The sequence below is a fragment of the Podarcis liolepis genome, assembly GCF_965112155.1.
Source record: "Podarcis liolepis genome assembly, chromosome: 1".
NCBI classification, from domain to species: domain Eukaryota; kingdom Metazoa; phylum Chordata; class Lepidosauria; order Squamata; family Lacertidae; genus Podarcis; species Podarcis liolepis.
The window spans coordinates 89,260,059-89,286,144 of record NC_139554.1 but is presented as its reverse complement, the minus strand read 5'-3'; the positions used below and the strand labels follow the sequence as shown (position 1 = coordinate 89,286,144).

At 41.5% G+C, this 26,086-nt stretch overlaps 1 long non-coding RNA gene across 1 annotated transcript in view; it reads right to left on the bottom strand.

The window, feature by feature from the left end:
• LOC310701358 overlaps positions 1-18,179 on the bottom strand; it is a 58,173-nt gene extending 39,994 nt beyond the window's left edge. The window contains exon 1 of the long non-coding RNA XR_014523025.1: positions 18,052-18,179. This is a non-coding gene — a long non-coding RNA (uncharacterized lncRNA). The remainder of the gene's footprint in view (positions 1-18,051) is intronic.
• Between the last annotated feature and the right edge of the window lie 7,907 nt (positions 18,180-26,086).

Here is a 26,086-nt window from a genome sequence, read left to right as displayed (position 1 = left end):
CCCCACGTTTTGTAGCAGTTTTATTGTGCTCAAATCCCTTCACTGGAGCTGATACTGTAATTAGTGGTTTCAGAGAAGGGATTTTCCCTGGGGCTTGAGCAAGCGACTAGAGCACTTCTGCCGTGATCCCAATAATTACATTTTGAAAACCCAGATGATGCTATTTGAAAGATATGAAAGACCAGCTCCTTCTCTACAGAGCTTCTTGGGTGCTCAGATGGGCAAAGGGGCCCTCTATTTCCTTTGCCCTCAGAAGCTCAAGGTAGTAGCAGCCCAGGAGAGGACATTTTCTGCAGCACCCCCTAAGTTGTATAACTGCCTCAAAATGGAAGTGTTTCTGGCACCTTCAACATACATCTTCTGGATGAAATAGAAGATGCAACTCTTTACCTTGGTTTTGAGACTGAGGTGAATATTTTTCAGATCCACTTTATTTTTGTGATTGTAAATTCTGTGGGGGTTTTAAATACACAAACAACAACAACAACAACAACAACAACAACAACAACAAAAATGGCATTTATTAAATGCAAATATGTATTTAGCATCAGATGTACTTTGTTTCTGAGCCATGCTGAATATCATGAGGAGCTAGGAATTAGAATTAGAATTGGCTACTGATTTACAACACAACTATAACGTGTGTGTGTAAATTACCTATATAATCCAAATAATTATTCACCTGCATATCACCATAATCTGCATGTGCATTCATGCACACATATACACACACACACACACAAAACCTCAGTTCTCCAGGGTGTGCGTGTGTAGAAATGATAACAGGATGCATGTAATCATCACTGGTGTTATTTTAAGTTCAAGTTCATTACATAATAGTTTCTAAAAAACCTTTGGGGCTTCCATTCCAGGCAGCTCACCTGCATTTTTCCCCTCATGGCCATTTTGAACTGCAGTGAAATTTTTAACAGGATCTCTTGAGGACTAGAAGAACTTGTAAAGTTCATTCTTTGCCCACGGGGCCAATTCCATGATCCTCAGAAGGCGGTTGTTAGATAGGCAGCCCCAGTTGTTTTGAGTCCCCGGTGATCCATGTTCCTCCTTCATAGGTCTTTGGGGGGAAATAATTGTCAACGAGTGATAAATTTCCTTTCATGGAGCTTTACTGCAGGGCTTAAGGTCCTTCTCTGAGAGCCAGTCAATTATAAATCACATGCAATTTCTGGCAAAATTTAGGGCACTTGGGTTCATTCGTTTAATGAACAATGACTTTGGCTTTTATTCACGAAGTAAATAGTTACCCTTCCACTTGTAAAAAGTAAAAAGTAAACATCTCTTAATGATCTCCTCTCCTTCGTTATCTCTCTTTGGGTGAGGCATGTATTCATTTGTCTGACAATAGCTGAGATATTTGTGAACATTTCCATTGCACTTTTCTCGTCGGCAAGCTCACGATAATCATGTTTTGTTTTGTTTTGTTTTCCACTGCCGGATCCATTGCCATTCAGAGCTATGGAGCAGCATGCCACTGGGGTAGAAACGTGGCTCATGGCATCAACAGGTCTGAGGACTGCTCAACTGTGTGGTGTTCTCAATAAATTTCTAGAAGCAAGCAGAATTTTCATTAGTCTTAATCATTGTGTCAGAATTTGCAGGTTTAGGCAAACAACCAAGCAAACTGTAAGGCAATGGAAGGTATCTATCTGCTTTTCATTCAAGTTTTGGACACTAAACATGGATCAGGCAGAGCTGTGCAAAAACACACACACACAAAAAAACACCCCTCAGTTACTGATTTTTAAGACTCCAGGAATTGTGGATTGAGTGAATTGAGTTGTAGATTCCGTTGTGTTCAAGCTTTGCCACATATTCCATGGTCCATATTCCGTGGTCCTCGAGCATGCTGAGTTCTCATTGGGTTACTGAACTACTCCAAGCCTGCTGATACCTCCCTCTTATGCATGGATAGACTCATAAGAACCAGCACTCAGAGAATTGCTATTGTTATATACAGGACAATGACAAATATTGTACTGCAGAGTGCTCCTCTTCAGGATTCTCCATGCTATTCCTCCTTTCCGCCCAGTTTTCTATCATTTCAACCAGTCAGCCTTCAATGCCTAGTGAGCACTGAGCTGTTTGTGGCTGCTTAAGGACTGGACTTACTGTAACACTCATTCCTATCCTAAGTCATGCAATCACTACCTGGGTTGGTTTTGACATGGAATGTAGAAAAGCAGTATGAGATCTTCACATGTTAAGCTGGCAGGCTCATTTTGGCATAAGAACTGGCACTTGGATAACTGATTTTGTTGCTAATATATATAAGGAGATGGAGGCTAAGCTTATCTGAATGACTTGCTTGAATTGTAATAATAATTTATACTGGCATAATCTTCCCTGCACACCAAAGCAGCTATGCTTGTTTCTAGGTCTAGACTGAAAGAATTGCTCTTTTAACCAGTTATTACATTGGAGAATGGATGGGCAACTGGCAGCATGCAGTCCCTGAGAGTATTTCTGATAATAGGCTGCAGTATGTTAGCTGACTTGTAAAAGGAAAGCATTTATACTATCATAAGACTGGGGATATGTGTTCTATGTGTTATCATCTTTCTGCATATGTGGACAGTGTCAACATGACTGGAGATGCAGTAAGATTATCACCATTCCATGCCACAATAGACCAACTTGTTTTCCTTATGGACGTTGCCACTTCTTCTTTAATCTTCCAAGCAACTCCTTAGCTTCCCATTGGCTTTCTTTTCCTTTGCATGTAACACTCTTCAACTTATATAAAATTAAAACATGCTGTCTCCTAAGGGGTGAAACAGACCGCCTGCAGGCTTACAACCTAACACTCTGTAACTCTGGGGTGTTTGTGCTCATTTATTCACTGATCTTGTCCTTGATGATATGCCACACACATGTCCCTGTAGGATTGTTTCAAAATGATTAAGCAGTATCTCCAGCACCACACGCAGGCTTTCACCTTCTTTCTGTTCTGCTAAACTATCTGTAACCATCGTTAGCAAGTTACTTTAGGACAAGATCTCTCTCTCTCTCTCTCTCTCTCTCTCTCTCACACACACACACACACACACAGAGAGAGAGAGAGAGAGAGAGAGAGAGAGAGAGAGAGACTTATGTACATGAATACATTGGAAAAGAAGTTTCCTTGTTTTTAACTTGACCTTCAATTGAATATTTCAGCAGTGGAGAAGTAGAGCTGTGTGTCATCAGCAAATTGAGGACACTTTGCACTTTGGCTTTTGCCGGGCAGGATGGCCAAGGGTCAAAAGAAGAAATTTATGGCATCATTGCAAGAGTCCTATCCACATGTGTGGTTGAGGCCCAGTGGTTGGGGCAACCCATTCAGATGGGCGGGGTACAAATAATTATGATGATGGTGAGGAGGAGGACACATACACTGAAACTGATCCCACAGAGCATGGGAAGGCACTGCAATGGACACCTCAGCTGGAACTGCAATTACAGTGGCATCCAATGTCCTATAAAACTGAGTGACTTTAACTTCAAAATGCCATGCAAATTGATCACAGCATGCTGGCAAGTACCCATCCAGTACTTCTGGTACAACCAGCCTCTGTAGCACCTAAAGCAACTCTGCTGGTTATTTGGGGATGCAATGGAGATGGCCAAGTAATTCTTCATCACCTTCACTGCTGCTTGGTAGGCAGAGTTATGTGACCTAATGCACATTTGATTAGTACTGGAGCGAATTTTCCACTTCATTGCCTGCAGCTCCTCAGTGAACTGAGGAGCAGCATTGAGCTTTGGAACAGACCCTTGGGAGCTATTCAGGCCAAGAGACATTGGCTGAAGACTCTGGAATATGCAATGCCTGTATCTTCACATGTTTGCTGAAGGGCATGCTTGTAAGGATGGAACAAAAGGGATCAGATTTTTCAGCACATCTAATTCACACAGGATTCACAAGAATAAGAATTATTCAGTGCTAGCTAGTCTTGGAACATGGTATCTCTGGAGGTTCAAAACCCAATGGGTTGCTGATAACATGGTTTCAGGAAACTTTTTGTTTTTTAAGTCATCAAACATGTTTCTGGTTCAGCTTGTTCAGGAAGGCTGGAGACCTTGCTTCAAAAATGAAGCAGTTCAGACTGGCAGCTGATATAGAAGCTGGAGGCTCCACTCTTCTTGACTCTTAGCCAAACCTTGAACTGGGCTAAATTAAAACTAATGTCTTCTATTTTAAGCACTATAAGAGTCCAGTCTTTCTAAAGTATAATCATGGTTCCATAAAGGTACAATTTCTAGAATGAACCAATATGTCACAATTGTCCATATTTGATGGCTGAAACCGATTATTTATTTTTATACGTATTTTTACTATCCGTCCTTGACTGACAGGTCCCAGGGCAGGCTATAATAATTCAACGTTTAGTGTTGAAAACAGTTCAACAAATCAGCCACACAAATATGGTGGGTCCTAAAACCCACATTTCAGGCCAGGGTAAGGAGCCTGTGGTCTACAGCTGTTTGGGCTACAGTTCCCATCATCCCTGACCACTGGTCCTGCTAGCTAGGGATGATGGGAGTTGTAGTCCAAGAACAGCTGGAGACCCAAGTTTGGGAAACCCTGTATCAATCAAAGCCTAGTAGTAACAAGCATACAAGCAATGTTGGGGACGTGAAAAATCAGGAAGGGGGGGCTGGCGGCAGCTGCAATATCACATTTTTTTCTCAGTTGGAAGGCAATCTCATTTATTTCAAGGAAGTGGTTTCTGAGTGAAACAAACAAAACTGGCCACTTGTGTTTTATGCTGTAAAGGCAGCACACTTGAGGAGTGACTTAAGTAGTGTAGACACAAGGAAAGTGCTTTAACAAACATACCCCAGTATCCTTCCCCACCCAGCTTCTCCTCCTTTCTCTGCTCATCTAGGAGGTGCCTCTCCCGAGTCCTTGCTGGGAGTGTCAACATTCCTTCCTTCAATTGCTTAGCAACGGTGATTAAGTATCTTAAGCAAAGTGCTGGCTGGCAAGTGCCAATGCAACAGAGTTGCTTTCATTTTTTGTGCTTTCTTTAGAAATGTCTGTCTCACTGGACTTTAAAAAAAAAGAACAAGAAAGCAGCCCCCCTCCAAATCCCAACATCTGTCAGTGGGTTTGTGTGCATGCATATGTCTTAAGAATAAATGCACTGAAAAAATAGGTAGACAAAATGGATCTGGACTCCCATCTCATATAGTCATCAGAAGATTTATAAACTATGGGAAATGATGTTGTTGGGTCTTTTTGTATTTTACCACAGAACGTTCTTTATTTTTACAATTCTAGGATATATCTTTTGTGATATTAATCTGTCTGCTGTTTAGGTTTCATTCTTACCAGACAGGCAAATCTCTTTTGAATTGCTAGTCCACCAGTAGAGTGAGGGCCTCATTTTAGTTTAATTTATTTATTCATTGCTTTAGGTGCAAATATGTCTAAGGTATCACTGTATATAACTGGGCAACAGGGGTAGAAAAACTACTGCCTTTTATGAATATCAGTCCTTGAGAGACATTTGCTTTGGTAGCAAGGTAGAGACATTACCTGCAATGGAAATGTAGCTACACTGCTTATCCTTGATGAGCATGACTTCAACAGGAACAAAAAAGAATTATCTTTCCTCCACACCAGCACTAAATTTCATCAGCCAGTAACGTCAAAGCAAGGTGCAAGAAACTGCATTTTATGATGCAATGAATGCTGTAATAATTTTTAATCGTTAGAAGACAGACCTTAAATCTCAGCAAGCCTGCTATGCCTTGCATGCTTGTCAGTGCTCATCTTTCATATGCAGTGTGGTGGATTAGCTAGAGGGCTTATTCATTACCCTAAAAGGCTGAGAACTGAGGCATAGAGTTACCCAGGTGCTCAGCCTTGTGGGTGATTTATTCATGCCCCTTAGGCATTGCCCAGCATGTGACTGGACCAGGCAAATCAAACACTATAGAGCAGCCTTTATCAATCTAGAGCCTGTGCTCGCTTGGACTTTTGGCAGGTGCAGTCCAAAACACCTGAAGGACCTGAGGTTGATGACAGATCTTGGTCATTTTGTAGGGATTCCACCGAAGGAGGTGTTTGAAACGCTTATTAGCCTAATGCAGACAATATGAAATCTGGATGTACTATTGCATGGAGATGGGAGTAGCATGGCACCTGCTCCCATCATCCACATATTGATCAGGTCTTCTGTATAGGGACGCGGGTGGCGCTGTGGTCTAAACCACGGAGCCTCTTGGGCTTGCTGATCGGAAGGTCAGCAGTTCGAATCCATGTGATGGAGTGAGCTCCCATTGCTCTGTCCCAGCTCCTGCCAACCTAGCAGTTCGAAAGCACACCAGTGCAAGTAAATAGGTACCACTGTGGCGGGAAGGTAAATAGCATTTCTGTGAGCTCTGGTTTCTATCACGGTGTCCCGTTGCACCAGAAGCAGTTTAGTCATGCTGGCCGCATGACCTGGAAAGCTGTCTGTGGACAAACACTGTCTCCCTTGGCCTGAAGGGAGATGAGTGCCGCACCCCATAGTCGCCTTTGACTGGACTTAACCATCCAGGGGTCCTTTACCTTTACCCATAGGGAATATGAACACAGAAGATCTGAAAGAGACTTAGTGGTACACTCCTACTCCATGCACTGACATGTTGTCTTGACAAAGCTCTAGTGTTTGTTGAAAGGACCAGTCAACCAGGGGCATGGCACCCTCCGCCAGTGACCAGGGCGAGTGTGCACATGTGCACCAGGCGTGTGTGTGTGTGTGTGCACACGCTTGCCCAGCCTTCACTGCTAGGCGGGTGTGGGGCACAGAAGATGCACTGCACCCTTTGTGCTTCCAAGTCTTTGCTGCTGCCAGATCTCTGCAGGGGGGGGGCATGCCTGGTTCACACTGTCCCCCCAATATGCGCCTGGGGCAATGGCACCCCCGGTACCCCCCAAGCAACACCACTGCGATCAACTCCTTTCCAAATCCAGGATTTGATAGCAAAATTATAATAATATACTTTCCTGAGATACAAGCTTTTTTAGGGAGGAATACATTCTTTTTAATGCAGTTGACAGATTGTTATATTTGACCTGACCCCCTCAAAATGTATTGTTTTCATTATATTTCAATTTCACTTAAAACAAAGTTGCCGTTGGAAAAATCTTTTCCTTGGCTGCCTGGTTTTTCTTAAGCCTAGGAAGAAGACCTATGATATAGATGTCTGGAGGGAGAATTTTTAAAGGCAAACAATGACACTTCTGTTTCTTTGCTAAAAGGCACATCTATCAAAATTATAGTTCATTGCACCAGTTAAAGGACCACTCAGTTTCCCTCCTGATGAAAACCCACTTTTCCTATGGTACACGCTGCTGCTCTAACCAGCCTGCTCACTGAATTCAATGGCTTGGCAATAATGGATTCAGCTCTGCCTTCTGGCATAGTATTTACTTTTTGCTCAAGAGATGCATGCAGTTGTAAAAGGAAATACCTGAACCTTTTAATAAAAAGATATAGACACTCTCTAGCCAAATTTAGATTCATGATATCAGTGGGAGAATAAAAACACATGCTTATGTTTCTCCTATTGAACCCAAAGTAATTTAACACAGTTAAACACTGATCAGATTGTGCCCTTGTTTCTCTCCCCCTGCAAATCTATTGTGTTCCATCAAATGATACAGATGGCAAACCCTAGAAAAGGGAAAACAGGAAATTTCTACAATATAGAATCTCAACCTCCTGCATATTAGAAATCCAACATTTCCTGCATGCCTTCAAAATTTTCAGTGCAAGCATTAGCTAACAGCTTAATATATGCCTATAAGGAATTTCAAAATGTGTAGGATTTTTAGGTCCACCACCAAACAAATGTAGTTAATAGAGTTTTGACAACAATTATTCCTCATAGAATTCAAGTGACAGCCTTGCGGTGCAATTGAGATAAAAGTTTATCTCAAAATCTTTATACAGAATTAATGTTTCTGTCATTGACTAAGAGATCAATATTCTTTCTTCTAAATGTGCATCTGCAAAAATATTACTTAACATTACATGTCATTGCACATCACAATTAGACTGGGGAAGTACTTACAAATATATGAAAAGGGATAGGTGGAGAAGCCAAAATATACAATAGGGACTATTGAATTTAGCTCATTTGAGTGGCCAGAATCCATGCCCATTTGTAATGATTTCATGAGCTTTTGTGTTAAATTACTAAACAACATCCAAGCAAAACCAAGCAACTGTGAAAAGTAACAGCAATATGGACAGATTTGGAAGTGAAAATCCTAGATGGTTGATAACATCACAGCACTTTTTTGGGGGGCGGAGAAGGAAATAAGCTCAAAAGAACTGAGAATGAATGCTGGTGACCTTTTACTACTTGCTAAGCCACTTTTCACTATCCCACATGGCTATCGTTTGTAGGAAGCTGCCTGATGTTGAGTCAGACCATTGGTCAGCCGAGATAACTGGTCCAGCCTAGCAGCAGATGTCCAGAATTTCAGGCACAGAATCTCTCCTAGCCCAATCTGGAGATACAGGGGATTGAACCTGCAAAACACAAATGAGCTATGACCCTTCCTCATGGGTGGATGTGAATACCATAACCAGCAACATGAGTAGGATTGCTGTAGATTAGAATTCAAATGAAAATAGAACTGAGAGGGGAAATTGGTGATTTTCCTTCATTCATCTCATGTCTGGAATGGAAATCATTCCAGCAAATACGATCAATATGCTGCTGCTTTCAGTCAGCAGGTGATACATAACTGATTACATCCCACCCATCTCTGTTTGCACAGTGCTTCCTTTGCACCGAGATGAATGGGATAAAATAAGGTGATTTACATAATTAATTATGTAATTAATTGAGTTACTTAATTCTGCCACAGTAAACAGCAAGGCACATAGTGTAGTTTTTGGCAGAATATGGATCACAGTGGACTAGAAACAGTGCTGCATGTGGCAAATACAGAGCAGAATGATGCCTTCTTACATCCTAGGGCCCAAGCAATCTGTCAGATTGGAGGATACAAATCAAGTGGGGAAGGCTCAGGTAAACAGCTCTGTTCACATGGTTGTAGTATGCATCCCAACACTGCTGCCGTGTGGGAGAACATGGCTCAGTGTGCATGTGAAGGAGACCTCAGTTTTGTCCTTCCAAGTAGGAAGTGGCTACATCCACTTCATCATCATCATCATCATCATCATCATCATCATCATCATCATTTTATTGTTTATACCCTGCCCATCTGTCAGACATTAAAAACTTCCCTGAACAGGTCTTCCTAAAGTTTTCTAAAAGTTGTGTAATTCTTTATCTCCCTGACATCTGATGGAAGGGCATTCCATTAGGAAGGCGCCACTGCCGAAACATCATTCATGAGAAAGGATTAAACTTTGAATCCAAAAAGAAAATAAATCTGGAATAATTTCACAATATGAAAAGAAAGTTGCTCCAAACCCATATTTTCGACAAAAAGAAAAAAAAGAGAGAGAAAATCGTATATCAGACTGTGATGGAACTAGAACTGGATATCACTCAAAATACGTAGGGCCCTTTAGCATCATTTATGACAATAAATCTGTCTTTGGAGCCAGTTATGGACTGTTGATTTTATGCCATGTGTTTCTTGACTGCAGCAATCTTGCTGAACTAATGTCTTTTAAAAACCACACTTTGTTTGCATTCATCAGCAATGAAGAATTATCAAAGGAGCTATAGCTCAGGAGCAGAACAATACTCTGTGCGCAGGTCTCACTTTCAATCCCCAGTATTTCCAGATAATGTTGGAAAAGACTTGTCTGAACCCCAATGAGCTCCTGTCAATCAGTAGCCATCTAGATGTTGCTGTGCTACAGCTCACATCATCCCTCACAGATGGTCATACAGACTGCGACGGGGAGGGAGTTAACATCAATAACATCTGGATGGCATCACCTAGAATAGACAATGCTGAATTGGATGGACCTGTGGTCTGACTCAGTATAAAGCAGCTCCTGATGCTCTTAAGGGCATCTCAAACCTGACTCCTAACAATAGGATGAGATGGGAATAACGTAGGAAAAGTCCAGCACAGGACATACAACAGTATCACCCATTTTTCTTAATATTAGTGAGCAAACTTCATCCAGCATCCTAATTGGGTGTTTTCTTCCCAATTGTCAATGATACTTTAATATGCCTTCTATAATATGAGGAGTTTTAGTTTTGCCTTTGTCTTCATTTGTCCTGATGAATTCTGAATGTTCCCTTCAACTCTGCTCATGCTAGAATGTCATGTTTTGTAATATATGCGCTCAGCATAATTGAGGAATTGTATCCATGTATGGTAAGCTAGAAATTACTGTTTTGCTCTCTCTCTCTCTCTGTGTGTGTGCAATGTTTGTATTATTCCTATTTGCTTATCTTGAACCCTTTAACAAATACTTGAATTAGATGCCCACAGTTGACTGGAGAGCTCATGTGTTTGTCGGCTGATGTCTAAAACTACCTGAGAATGAAAAGGAGACGATAGCTCAATTGTAAGAGCTTGATACTCCCTGCTGCATTGTCATGACACTGAAAAGTTTGTTGTGGTTTCCTCCAAACCTCTCCCCCCCCCATTTGTCCTTAGAAACACCCCAAATACCTATTTACCTGAGTCCAAGGAAAGGCTGGTGTTTGGGGATATTGTGTGCAGAAATCTATGGCAGTACATGCCACATGTTGAGCAATGCACGCCACATGCATTGGAATACATATCCAAATGCATACTGAAGTAAACAGCATGTGCTGAACATGAAATTTGTGTCAGAATTTTGCTGTGGAAAAGAGGAAGGTGGTGTATCTGCTGAAGATTTAGAAACAGATTGGGGGAAATCTGTAAATCCATAGTTTTCACAGATGAATTTATATCATACACGCAACCCTTTAAATTTATTTTACAATTTCATTAATAGCTGCTTTTAAGGGAACAAAATCCTATCAGAGTAGGGCAACTCTAAATCTACAGGGAATTAAAAATAGAGTTTGTTTTTAGAACTCCACTTAAACTTTAGCCTTCCTTAAATATGTTATCCATAATTAAGCTTTCAGAATGAGAAAATTTTAAGTGAGTGGATAACCCCACCACACGGCACTCAGACTCTCATGGTTACCTTATTGGAACATTCTGTTGTTATTAATAATCACACTATTGTCAGAGTCCCCTACTCAGAGCTATTTTTACCTTATAATACAAAATTGTTGACAATCATAGTAATAACAAAATGCACCTAAGACTGGAAACCAATTTAGGACTGTCCAACCATTAGCCAAATGATTAATTAATTCATTCCTTTTTAATAAATCCGCACTTTACAAAAACCTCAACAGAGATCCCTTTTAAAGATATTAATGAAAGTATAGCAGCTTATGCAGCCGTATGTTTCCAGCAGAGTATTGATGCTTGTTTTTTTTAAAAAAAAAGATGATAATTTTCACTTTAAAAACAGAACAAAAAAAAGGAGATAATCATTTTTGACCCAATCAATGAAATTACCCTAGCAATGAGGCCTTCTTTCACAGTGCTCATTGCATCTGCAAGCTGTGAAGGAAATCTTCTTATTGCTTTCCTGTGGTTTTTAATAAAGCTTGCCTGTATTGTTTAAGGTCCCCCCTCTTTATTCATTTCAGGAACTGAGGTGCAGGGTAGGTCAGAAACAAACAAAGGTGTGTCAAATCCTTTGGCAGCTTATGCTGCAGGCACTGATGTTGTCTTATAATGCACATCCTCACAATGTGTGTCTGCAAATACTGGCATGAGCTAATGAGCATAGGAACAACTGGAGATGGCTGTCCATCCCCCTTTGAACACCTCCCTCATCCCTTTCCCATACATTTTTTTTTCCTCCTGGTGTTACTGCTGCTTTCAGTTCAACAAATCATTTACATCTCCCTCCCTCTGCTTTCAGGGAACCTTTGCTTCTTCCTTATCTCTCACCTTCAAGGGCTCTGCACCCATCTGTGCATGGCAGATATAGCCACTTGGATTAGCAGGGGATGTGGTCTAGCATTTAGAAGGGGAGGAAGTCGAAACCATGCTTCCTACATTTGCACTTAGCTTTTCTTCGCTTTTCTGGAGTAAATCAAGCAGGCTCAATTTCTGTCTGAAAATACTTGGCAAGGGATGCCTGCCTGTTCAGGCCCAAGGACCATACATATGTGAGAAAATTAAAAATCCCAAGAGCTGCAGCTAAAGGCCCAGTCACACAATATGTTCCCCCCAAATTTCCTGTGGAAATGTGATGTGCAAGGGCTGCACAAAAAAAGGTGCCTAATAACAATATGAAGGGAAAGAAAGCTCTTCTTTCCCAGAGCTTCCCCAAGCTGATGCCTCGGAAGGCAGGAATAACATTCAAAATGGCCTCGGGTGAATGGAAAACTGGGCCAAAAGAAAGCTCCACAGAGACAAAGTACTGTACTTAGACAATAAAATAAATGAAATGCACATATATGCGACAGGAAATCACTGGGTTGAGTTTAGTACATGTGGAAAAGGCAGGGCCAGCCCAGGAGATTTTGTTGCCTAGGCAAAACTGAAAATGCTGCCCCCCCACCCACTGTGTGCACACCCCCACCCCACAGTCTGAGGCAGTCTGGGGTGTGACAGGAGATGGGCAGGGGACAGGTGGATCTGCTACTGGTGGGCAAATCCACCATCTGAGGCAACTGCCTTGCCCCACCTCATGGGCAAGCGGGCCCTGGGAAAAGATTTTGGGCTTATAGTCAATCACAAGCTGAAAATGAGTCACTAATATGATGCAGCCTGAAAAGTCGCTAATACAATCTCAGGTTGCATTGCTAGAACCATGGTTTCCAAGTCACAGCATAATTAGAGGGTCAATATTGTGATAAAATAGTCTTCCAGAGCAAACATTTCCTGTTTGTCCAGTAAAATGACTTCCCCTCTCCTCTCTCAATGCATTTTTCTGCGGAGTTCTCCCAACCTCTCAGAGCCGACTAAAGGTATGGGATTGCCGGGGGGGGGGCGGAGGAGGAAAGAAGGGATTGCAATGTGGCATTAGTAGGAGCCCTTTTGCTGGCTCCCACTGGCAGAACTACTTCATTGAATCTGGCTGATCATTTTACTGTGCACTCATCAGACCTCGGGACGTGGGTGGCGCTGTGGGTTAAACCACAGAGCCTAGGACTTTCTGATCAGAAGGTCGGTGGTTCGAATTCCCCCGATGGGGTGAGCTCCCATTGCTTGGTCCCTGCTCCTGCCAACCTAGCAGTTCGAAAGCACATCAAAGTGCAAGTAGATAAATAGGTACCGCTCCGGCGGGAAGGTAAACGGTGTTTCCATGCACTGCTTTGGTTCGCCAGAAGCGGCTTAGTCATGCTGGCCACATGACCTGGAATCTGTATGCCGGCTCCCTCGGCCAATAAAGCGAGATGAGCACCGCAACCCCAGAGTCGGCCACAACTGGACCTAATGGTCAGGGGTCCCTTTACCTTTACATCAGACCTCATCCAGAATTCTCTATCCAGTTCTGGGTACAATGTTTTACAAATTATTTAGACAAACTAGAATGAGTTCACAAGTCGGCAACAAGAATGATCACTGGTATGGGAAACAAGTCCTATGATGAAAGTTTGAAGAGGCTGGGTTTGTTTAGCCTAGAGAAAGAAAGAATGAAGGGGTGGGGGGCATGATAGCATGCTTCAAATACCCAAAGGGCTTTCATACAGAAATCGTCAGGATTAGATCTAAAGATCTGAAGCTACAGGAGGATAGATTTCCATTGAATGCTAGGAGGAATGCTTCAGCAGATTGAGCGGAGGAGACCAATAATGGGTCCAATGGTCAAGAAGGTGTTTATTGCATGTGTTGTAGAGGGAAATACGAAGCTGGGGCTTGTCAACCTGGAAAAGCAGCCCATCCAGGAGAAGAAAACTTGGACCCCAAACTTCTGCTGACTTCTGTTGCCTTCATGAGAAAGGCTACAGGAGCAAACCCCAAGGAAAAATCCTTACCCGCTTCCTTGCATCTTTGGGAGAAGGAAAGGCTAAGAAGTCCCTAAGATGGTTGGATGGTATGCTGTATGCCTCCTTCCAGCAACTCCTGCAGCCAAACTGGTGCCAAATGTATCGCCTTGCTTTCCTTGGGTCACATCAGCAAGGTTGAGAGTGGGGTCTTGTCATCTGGGCAACTCAGAACCTCCATACACACTGCCCAGGCTTGCACCCCAGAGAGGTCACTTCAGGCACTGTGATTCTTCAGGGCTTTGCTTCACCCCCGGAGGCACACTCCACTGCCTCCAGTTTGACAATTGCTCCAATTAGCTGGAGGACTTGTGTACTCCCCTTCCCTGGAGGCTTCACACAGTGTCTGGACAACAGCTATTGTGAATGCCGTACCTTTGGACTTCCTGCATTCAGCATGAAGCCTAACAGACCCTCTCCAGGGCTATTAGTCTATGCATCTTTACTTCTATGCTTTGGGGATTTTCAACGCTTATATCTATTCCATTCTTCTGTATTATTGCTTAAATACGTCTCCTGACCTATGGTTTCATTTCCATGCTTTTTATGAGGTGCATGACTTTTCTCTCATTCCCCTCAAAGAATAGATCAACAGGTAATGAGGGTTAGTGCAGCAACCTCACATCAGCCAGTCCCTGGAAATGGGAAGTGTGATAGCCTGCACTGGTATTTGCTTCCATTGACATTCAGGTGGTGTTGTGTTATCCTGCCCATCCAGCCAATTTTTGTCAGTATAAGTATAAGTACAATGGGGGAGAAATTTGATTCTGTTCCCATTCCATGGTGAATTTATCAAATTTGTACATTCTGAAACATTGTCAGAACCCAAAACACAGCCATCATGTTTATCCAAATTTTGCAATGCAGTTCTCCAACCAATGTTTATTAGAATACATAAATTACCATTATTATTATATATTAAATTTGTATACTGCCCTATACCCGCAGGTTTCATTAAAGTGTGGATAAAAATGAATATATTGGGGGAAATTACATGCAAAAATGCATTATATAAGGAGAAATTGCTTGCAAAGCATGTACATTAGTCAAAACTGCTCACATACCAAAATAGTTTACTTGGAGAAATTTGCACTAAAATGCTGATTAACTTTCATGAAGATAAAGAAATGGGGCAAAGTAAATTTATGATTGGGAAAATGAGAAAGTAAGAAAATCAAAATGTTCAGATCCTTTTATCTTTAGTATAGGGTTAACTGGCTGCCTTGAAGGCCAGTTAGGAGTTTTTGGCTCCTTTCCCTGACTGGGAAAGCTTCCACCTCCCGCCCCATGTACTCTGCAGTTTTGATGAATTGAGTGATGTTTCAGTAGTAGAACTTGACAGATTTATACTGTACTGACAATTTAGAGCTGTGCTGATAAATTTCATCTGTGGTTCCATCAGCCATTTTCAGTGAGGGAGAAATTGCCCCTGAACATGGGAGAGAGGAGAAAGAATGTTGAGGGACTTAAGAGAGGGGGTTTGGCACTTAACTTAAACCAAAATTACAAGGGGTCTATGGATGTTCTTAAATCTAAAAATAAAAAGAGCCCTGCACTCCATAGCCTTTTCAGCTTTCCTCTCTTCCTGGAACGCCCACAGGACATTGTGCCATCTTGGCAAAATGCCCTCCCATAGATATTCCAGAAAGTGGCATAAGCAGGGAAGCTGGAAAGGTTCTGTGTGAAGCACTTTGAACCGCATTGTGGGTATTCCAGGAAGTGGAGCAAGTTAGGAAATCTGGGAGCAACCCCCCTGTGTGTGTGCAGTACTTGCAGTGGGAGGTTTTGTTATTAAAAAAGGTTTAAAAGTTCTTTTCATGTCTTCATGGAAGACATGGGATTCATGCAGCACAGTTTAGAACTAGCATGCACAGTACAAGTAAGGGGAATGGGAAATTAGGACATTCGTAAGCAATCTGTGCCGTCATAGCATTGAGGGAAACTTACCCAATTCACTACTCATCGTTTTCCAACTCAGAGGTATCACGCCGGAATATTGGTGGCCTCATGGTCTCCAAGTACTCACTGACTGGGGATGCTCTCAGAAGTCTAGTTTGGGCACAATTTTTAGGTGGGTCAAAGCGTGCTGATATCACTTTAAACAGCTGTGGCTTCTCTCAAAGATTTCTGGGAACTGTAGTTTGTTAAGGGTGCTGAGCATTGATAGGAACCTCCAAATCCCCCCCCCCCAGAGCTACAATTTCCAGAACTCCCTGGGGAAAAGGATTGATTGTTTAAGCACTCTGAGAATTGTAGTTCCGTGAGAGAAACAAGGGTCTCCTAACAACTCCTCAGCAAATTTTGACAAACTGCAGTTCCCATGATTGTTTGTGGGAAGCCATGACTGCTCAAGTGGAATCATAATACTTTAAAAATATGGTGTGAAGATGGCCTGAAACTCTTTTACAAATTTCACTCTACAGCCATATAAATAATAATAATAATCCTGAATTGTAGCCTTAAATCTCCCCACCTTCCACTCCCTGCTGTCACAAACAGACCTTGATTCTGCAACACAAATCTCAGATTGTAATTTATAACAAAATCAATGCTCTGGCTGGCCAGGTACAGCAACATTCAATAGAACCACTCATATTGCAACAGTTAAGTGCATGCTCAATTACTACTAATTGAGCAGTAATTCTTATTCTGGCTCATCTTTAATCTAGCAATGATAATTCAAATAATGCTTAGAACTTGGCATACTCCAGACGCTCTTGAAACGTTAATTAATTATTACTTCAGCCTGCCCTGGCAATTTTCATTTGTGTGTCACATCAGGTCCTGATTGCAAATTAAAATCCATTCCCAGTTATTGATGACAAATCTAGTAATTAACTAGGATCTAACTGTGCTGAAGAGCCAGATCTTAGGACAAGAGGCCTGCAATCTACGGAGAAAATAACTGTGTTTTGATTACGGTTATTAATATTCTTCATATACCTTGCCAAAGTCCAAACATCCGGCCCAGCGCACAGGAAAATCCATTTTCATAAGACTTTGCTTAAGGAAAGCCACAAACGGTAACACGCTCTATTAGAATCTATGTGCTGTATCATTGCACATTATGGATAAACTTTATACAATTTTTCACCTAATGTTTGAAGGAGGGGAGGTGTCATAAAACGGGAATAGAAATACTGGAATGGCTATAATCTCTTTAGATCCTTTATGTACTTCATTTACAAAAAATAATAAAAGCTATAATAAAATATTTACCAGAGCTTTGCCAGTCTCAAACAGCACAAATTGAATTGCAGCGTGTCTTGCTTCAGGAATAAGCTGGTTTGATTTAACTATAAGATAAGCTGGAAACTAAAGTCAGCTTTCTTAATACACCCAGGCATGAATGGTTTTTAAAATTCAGAAGTTTAAAATTATTTTTCATTCCAGATAGGGGATAGTTTTTTCAACATTCTCTTAACTGCAAAACTTTATACACACACACTTAGAGAGAGAGAGAGAGCAAGAGAGAGAGAAGGATTTTCAAGCATGCCTCAAAAGAAAAGGCTTTGTTACAGTCTTCCAAAGTTGAAAAAAACCCACAACTTAACCAACACCACAGTTTTCCTCAAGATTAATTACTAGGAGTAACTACTGGACCCTAAACCCATCTTCCCAATCAATGTGAATCACCTTGAAAGGCTATACATGAGCAGGGGTAGGATTTTTTAAAATTAGATTTTAATGTGAACCTGTCTAATATGTACTTCCCGAAACAATCTACAAACTGAGACACAGCTATCCTTAGAAGTTCTACTTAGAAATTCGCTTCTCCAACTTTTGCAATGCAGTTTTTCAATAAAAAATGCGTAAAAATAAGTAAGTTAGGGGGAAGTGTGCATACAGAAATGCTTATATCCATGAAAATAGTCCACAAAAATAATATATACATGCAAATATATACATGACAAAAATGTATATACACACAAAAGAAATGACAATTCTTTGGTGTGGCCTTCTTTTTAAAAATAAATAGCAAACTGATGTAGAAATGGGGTGAACGGAATTTGAAACTAGTAAAATGAGAAACCCAAATTGGCTGATTCATCCATCCCTACTTACCTCAGGTTTCTTTCTGACCACACAGGTTGATGGGAAAGAGGACACTTTTCTAGATAACATCAAGTCATTCTTGGTTTTCCACACGTTTTGTGACACTCAAGACAGTACCTTGAGCGACAAATGTCTCAATGACGCTGAACAAATCTAGTAACAGCTTCCCTTTGCCCTCTCCTCATACACCCTGCGCAACTGAATGAGAGTGCAAGAGGAGCTGGCTTTACAAGAAACTTCTAATCTAGTAGCCATCACTTAAAACAAAGGTGCAGCTGCACAAACAGCTGGCACTACAGAAACGTGGTCCACTTTATAAGAAGGAATTGCTGATTTGAAGCACAGTTGTATGTAAGGAGTGGCAATCAGCAGGGGATAAATGTAAAAGTCTGAAAGCTGTAAATCCTAAAGAATACATGCTGGCAAGTAAATTCAATTGAAATAAATGGGACTTATTTCCAAACCGATTAAAGTACACATGCTTGTGCATCTGAACTAATTTGTCTAGCTGTAAGCAGTTAATACAACTGGCCAAAAAAACAACTCTGCCCATCCAGATCTCCTTAATGTGTTGGAAAGTCAAGAATAGAAAACAATGTATAATCCTCTTTCATCTGCAAAGCATGGCCTGAACGTGGTTAACTGGTACAATCTGTGTGGAATTACAGCTTGCTTAGTCCATCTGACATTACTTTTCTAGGACTCAAAAGCGACAAAACCAAATGACATCCGGTTGTTTTTATCAGCTTACACAACAAAATGCTTTCCTTTTCTCCTTTTCCTTCAATCTTTCCGCTGACATTCTAAGCTTTCTTTAATGCTGGGAACGTTATTACATTATGGCTGTGCTGTACACACTTTGCTTTTTACTAACATTACCATTTTCACACATTGGGTAATGCAATACTTGTAATAAACACTTGACGTTGACATTTATATGGTGGTAATCCTATTGAATTGCTTCCAAATAAACTGAGCTATAACCTTTGTTACATGATTCAACTTATTCCTTTTGCCCATTTTTGTACATAGGGATACATAGATCCCTGAGTACAAAATAGAGCTGAGATGAAAGAGACTTCTTAGTTTTGTTATCAATTCAGGTACTATCAAAAAGCACACAGACACACTCATTTTATAGTATGTCTTCATCTGAACCTCAAAATGTCACCCATGTTTTGTCCAATTCCTGGGTGCTAAATGTAAATGTGAAAACCCTCTTATTTCTGGTTTTCAAATTCCATGGAACTATGGACATGGGTGGCGCTGTGGGTTAAACCACAGAGCCTAGGACTTGCCGATCAGAAGGTCAGCGGTTTGAATCCCCATGACGGGGTGAGCTCCCATTGCTAGGTCCTTGCTCCTGCCAACCTAGCAGTTTGAAAGCACATCAAAGTGCAAGTAGATAAATAGGTACTGCTCCGGCAGGAAGGTAAACGGCATTTCCGTGCGCTGCTCTGGTTCGCCAGTAGCGGCTTAGTCATGCTGGCCACATGACCCAGATGCTGTACGCCGGCTCCCTCAGCCAATAAAGCGAGATGAGCGCCGCAACCCCAGAGTCGGCCACGACTGGACCTAATGGTCAGGGGTCCCTTTACCTTTACCTATGCAGTCCTGAGTTAAGCTGCAGGGCACTGTCTCATTAGCTGTCAAGAGGCCAGTAGGCATACCATGCAATGCAATGCAGTCCAAAACTGGGGTGCCATCTTCTGGGTCTGCATTCCCCTGAGAATCATGTGACCCACTCAACTTCACATACACAAAAACAGTGGGGGGGTTTTCAAGCATGGTGCCCAAAAGCAAGGTTCCCTGCAAGATTGTGAACCTGAAAAACTCTTCTGGGGGTAAGATCTCAGCCTGAAACCATGGCCATTTGGGAAGAAACAAGCAGAAGGTTCATGATGTTTCGGTTATACCTCCAGAGAAGCTGAGTATAGCTGGTTTAAACTGGTTCTGTTATCTCTTTTTGTCAAGGTCATGCTGACTATAAAAGTAAGGCCAGAAGGAGCCAGGGTTTCACTTTCTCTTTCTATCTCTTTTCCTTCTGTTCTGTACATAGTATGCTTAGTATTAAGGTTTAGGTTTATTAAGGTGTTGTGTTCTGTACATAGTATGCTTAGTATTAAGGTTTAGTCTTATTATAAGTTATTGTAAGTTTAAATTAAGTCTGCTGCAACTGGATTTCTTATGGACAGTGCCAGTCCTGAATGTATTGGATTTGTGAACATTATGGTCATTTGCCTTCAGCAGCAGTAAAGCTCTGCTGGATGAAATACAATTTTCTGGTCTATTTTCAGAAATCCTGCAACGTGTTTAAGTTCTTACTCTGCTAACTATATACTGGAATCTGCTCTGGATCAATATAGAGTAGAATTCTGTGACAAACATAGTTAAAGATGGGCTGATGATCAGGTTCTGGAGCAGACCGACAAGGAGCTGAGGTATTCTGCATGGCTATTTAAATGACAAGTTGCTCAGATCTAAGAATCAAGCCTGGAACAACAGTTACATAGGGCCAGTTAAGCTCTTAATGGCTCCTTGGGTAACCTGCCCCAGCTAGGCTTATGTACAGCATCACCCATTATATGGGAGGTGCTGGCTTGACAGCTGCTCTGGAGATAGAGCAAATCTCACTGAACACAGTGGGACAGACTTCTGATTGCTCATTAATGGTGGATTAAATGCAAAGGGGGGGAAAAAGACATATTGTGGCTGCTAAGGGAGAAAGGACTGATGGCGGAAGAGGAGGGTTTCTTCCCTACTCTGGCAAGGCTCCCGGAAGCCACGGATGGACTTTAAGTTTTGTTTCCTTGCAAAAGGAGAACTCTCAGTGAAATTGAGCATAATTGTGATGTTAATTTCAGCAATGAGCCAGTAGAGGGCTAGGCAGCAGAGCGGAGAAACTCAGCAAAAACAATTAACAGCTAAGGTGGGGGGCAGTTCCTGGGAGATAAAAAGTTACCAGCATGGAGTTCTTGGGTGGAAAGCCTTGTGCATCTCCTTTTCCAGTGCACAAGCATGACTTTCAACTAGGGATAGACAAACCTGTCATTTTTTAGATCTTAAGTTCTCCACATTTCCACATTAGTTTACAATTTGTTTTTTGTTTAACTTAAAGAAGCCCTCATGAAAATTTAGTAGCATTTTAGTATACAGTAATACACACATTTTTGGCAAGCAATTTCCCCATATGTGATACAGTTTGAATGTTATTTCCACTAAAAAAATATCTTTCCCCAATATAATCTTTTGTACCCATCCTTTGATTGGAGAGCTGTGTCGCAAAATTCAGATAAGTGCACATTTTGTAGATTAGCTGTGTTTTGGTTAATATATTATTATTTATTAAATATGTCAGGGCAACCCAAAGTGGCTTATCATTTCATGCAGTGAGAATTGTGTATGTCTCCATTAACATGTGGACTGAACCAAATTTATCCCTCACCCCTACTCTAAAGCCCAGCACACTGTGGCTGGGGTTGTGGCTCAAGATGTCTATGACTTGGTCTCACTGGCTGGACTTGACAACAGCAACAAAAAGCTTGCCAAGCAAACCTGGAGGAGACAAGAAGTATTGGCCTGGTGCTACTGACAGAGCAGCGTATGAGCCAAAGATCTGACTGATTCTGGTGCGCTTCCTCCTCACTCCTCCCATGGTGTTGCAAAAGCCACCTGGCAGACAGGATCTGGCTTTATCCCTTCAACAAGGGACAGGATCCTGGAGCACCAAAGAAGGCAGATGTTCATGTCCATGCCACATAATAACGAACTGCCTGCTTTCTGCCACCCCTGTTATCTGCCACTGTATACAAGTGTGTTTGTGGGTTCCTCCAGGGCTGTGAGCAGTGCAGGACCCTAGACTTGACACCCAATGTAGCTTCAGCTCATAATGAAAATGGCCAGAACCATTTGTTCTTTACTCAACTGTCAATCTAATCTGCTATTTCCACTGAACATATTTCTATTATTGGTTCCTCATAGATTTTCTTTTGATCACTTATGTTCAGAATCCGCCTTATGTTTGTGGATCTAAATTAGACATGTCATGAATCACCAATGGGTGGGGCAGGATTGGCTTTGCATCTCTCCAGAGGATGGTCTTGTGTGTTTTTTTAAAAAAAAGTTTAAATTTTCTACTGGTATCTGACACTATATTCTGTTCTCATATCTGATGCAGTACGAAAAAACAAAACAAAAAAGCTACAGGGAATAGCAATAATAGCAACAATTTTTAATATCTATTTGGGGGCAGTCTCTGGTTGTTAAAGTGGTATGATAGTGCTTTAGATGTATGATGCAGATAGTGTAATAGTATTTTCTTAAATGGGTTCTTCACTCTTGTTCTTTCGACGTGACACCTCACCAAGTACTTCATACTGACCATTTTCTCAAGAGGGAAGCAAGGAAAGAGATAATGTGTTTATCATGCAGTTTTCCAAGGAGCTCAGGTCAGCAAAAATATTTCTTCTTATCCCCATTTTATCCTAGCAACCAAGCGAAATAGGTTAGACTGAGAGATACTGGCCAACGGAGCTTCATGGTTCAGTGGGAATTTGAGCCTCAGTTTCCTTTGTCCAAGACCAGCAGTCCATTTGCCACACTGTCCAAGAGTATTCTATGCTTCTATCTTGCAATCCAGCAAAGTTACTGGTGTGTGAAAGAGAGTGCACAAGTAGATCGGTGCATATTTAGTAGAGATGTGTTCAGGCCTCAAGAACACATGTGTATCTGTGCCTTTTAAAAAATTCTGATACATTTTTGAGTTGCTCTGCCCACTATCTACTTAGATCTGCCGTTCAGCTTCTGAGCCACTCTATATAAAAGGAGTCACTGTATCCTCCCCCATTCATTATAATGGGAAATCTAAATACAGATATGCCTGGTTCCCTTCTGATGTTATTGGACTACAACTCCCATCACCCTTGAATATTAATGGGAATTGTAGTCCAGTTTATCTGGGCTGATGGGAGTTGTAATCCAGCAACATCTGGAAGGCAACACACTGACTACCAATGCAATAGATCAGGCATAGGCAAACTGGGCCCTCCAGATGTTTTGAGACTACAATCCCCATCATCCCTGACCACTGGTTCTGTTAGCTAGGGATGATGGGAGTTGTAGTCCCAAAACATCTGGCGGGCCAAGTTTGCCTATGCCTGCAATAGATTTGTATCAAATTGTTTTGTTTTGTAGAGAGCCGTTATCCACTATTTGTTTCTTCTGTAAGCCATTTTAGGACTCAGTTGGCCAAAGGTGGGTGGAAATATGAGAACAAATACAGAGGAATAAATGAGTATGTGGATGTTCTGGGATGAATGAGTACTTGTGCATTGAGGCTGGATATTCTAACACTCCACCATAAGCATCAGCTGCTGTTTTAGACAAGGTTCTATAGCTACATCCTGCCTGAGAACCACAGTCTCTGTCAGAAGTAGACCTCCAGAGAGACTTAAACATCCAGCCTTTATGAACTTCTCACTACAACTACTGAAACAGAATATCAGTGAGCGCCACAGTAACAAATGAAGTTGGGACAAATGTTTGGGCTGATAGAAAATACAATCTCCTATAAGTGAGATTGGCAATAACTGGTACTTTATATTATTCGACATGCCATTACTCTTAAAAGAAGCCCCCTAAATGCTTCCATTTCCAAACTCATCTCAGTCGAAAACAGGGTAGGAGGGTAAATGAGAGTCATCTACAGTTCATCTCCAAAGCTGCAGCACTTGTAATGAAATTTTCTTCTTCTCCATTCCATTTCCTGATGAAATGATAGGACGGGTTCACAACGAGAGAGAGAGAGATGTTTACGAGGAGCAAAACATAATACAAATATAAGTCATGAATGCTGAGTGCAGCTAATATCCACATGAGGGACGGGGGACAGAATGTTAAGCAAGTGTTATTTCACAATCTAGGGCAGTTAATTTACAGAGTCATTTGAGCTGCAATTCACACTGAGAAGACACCAGCACATCCGCACGATTAACTTGTATCAATATTTTTTATCGGCGTTCAACATTCATTCCTCTTTGGGGCTTGATTTCTTAATTCCTCTCCTTCCCTCCTAGCTACCTGAGTGATAAGCAACACATTTGCTAAACACTCACATCGTTGGCTTTATCTTTCCAGAACTACAACCGGATGTTTATCTTCTGAGAGAAACCTGCCTTTCATTTATTTTTGCCAAAACACTGGGGCTGCCTTTGCGGCAACTGTCACTGCAATTATCATTCCGGGCGTCTGGAGATAGCGATTTTCCTATTTACACTTCACGGCTGGTCCTTGTGAAGTTTCATAAATGAACTCGGTGGTTACATTATTATTTGATAGACTCATCACCAGCTTCCTGATTGTAGCCATCAAAATATGCAATAAATATATCCCCTAGAGGGACGGGAAGAGGTGATTGGAAGCAATGGCATTGTGTGACTTTTGATTGTTCCGTTTCATTTCCTTAAATTGGAAGAAACAAATATAAGCTCGTTATGAGTTTCCCCTCCCCTTCCTCTGTTTCCCCCCTCATATTATGGAAATAAAGTGATTTATAAAGCAGTCAGCAATAAAGGGGAAAATATTCTCAGGGTATATAGGAGCTTGCAGAATTTCACTGTTAAGTGGAAACAATTCATTGGAAAGATTCCACGCATAACTAGAAATGGCCAGATCAGCCCCTATTGTCTATTTCATTTAGCCATACCATTTCCACAAAGTATGTTTCTAAATGCATTTTATTCTAAAACTTCCTTTTTTACGCATTAAATTGACAACTGTATTGCAGCATTTGGAGAAGTACAAAAAACCAGCAGATAATTATGTATTAATCTAGGAGGTGAGAATTAGGTCAGTTTGATGTGGTCCTAATAAAATCCTCCTTGAGTCTTACTCGTTATGCTTAGTCTGGGCATTTCACTTTTCCAATGAGATCATTGTTTATTATATAGAAGCCCATGGCCCAAGGTTTGGTTACTTGGAGTAAAATCAATATGCGGATTTTAACCTCTCAGCAATGCATGCTCACCTTCACTCTCTGCGCATTCTCTCATGCAGTTTTCTTTCCCCCACTCAAACTCCTGACTTTTGCTTTCTTGTCATCCTTTCATTCTCTTGGATTATACCTTCTTCCCTGGCTTCTTTCATCCATCCAGTCTTAGGACTTCCACCAGCCCAGATCCTATCTAGCCACATCACCTGTGCCAATTACTGCCAGAGACTTCACAGGTAGGTGAATGACTGGTGGCAGAGGGAGAAGATTTGAAGGTTCATAGGTGTGTGGGAGGTGCAAGACCTTGTTGCACCACTGATTATTTAATTGGGGCTGCAACTAGGTTTGATTTTACTGGTGATGCAGCTCAGAATAACCCAAGTGACTTCCTGATCATGGCAGGAAATGGCACAGTTATAGATCAAATGCATGCTGGGTCTTCTCTGGAGGGTTGGGGGAAATCCTAGAACAGATGGGTTGGGGAAGTCCTCTGATTGCACAGGTACAAGTCCTTGTATGGATGGGTCAATTGTTTTGAATAAATTCAACATGTTGTGTTATTCTTGTCCTTTGTAACAGGCAAATTTACTTTGAACCTACTGACTCTTGTAAATAAGAACCCCCCCTCCATTTTTAAAGTTTAATGAAGGAACACATGCTCCATGTAGTTCAGCTGGGAAACCTGTATTTTGGTGTGGCCGGAGCTGCTTTTCCCTTCATAGCAGTTTTCTCACTCTTGATATCTACAGCTGTGTGCTCATCCATTTTACCTCTTTTGGTGTGACTCTTTCTGATGGAGGTATTGGAGTGGGTGCTTTGAAGTGTTGGCTTTTGTTTTTCTACCTTTGCTGGAAATGTTTTTCCCTCCTGCTCTTTCAGAGCAAAGGCTTGTCGATGGCCCCCTGGCAAGACTTTCATTTGCGGAGGAAAGTATTTTGATGAATGACCCCTTTTTTCTTTGTTTGAACCTTGTAGGTAAAAGTTCCTGGTGGTATATATATCCAGATTTCTTTATATGGTGTTTGCTTTCTCTCCAGCTACATCCTCTATTTTTAA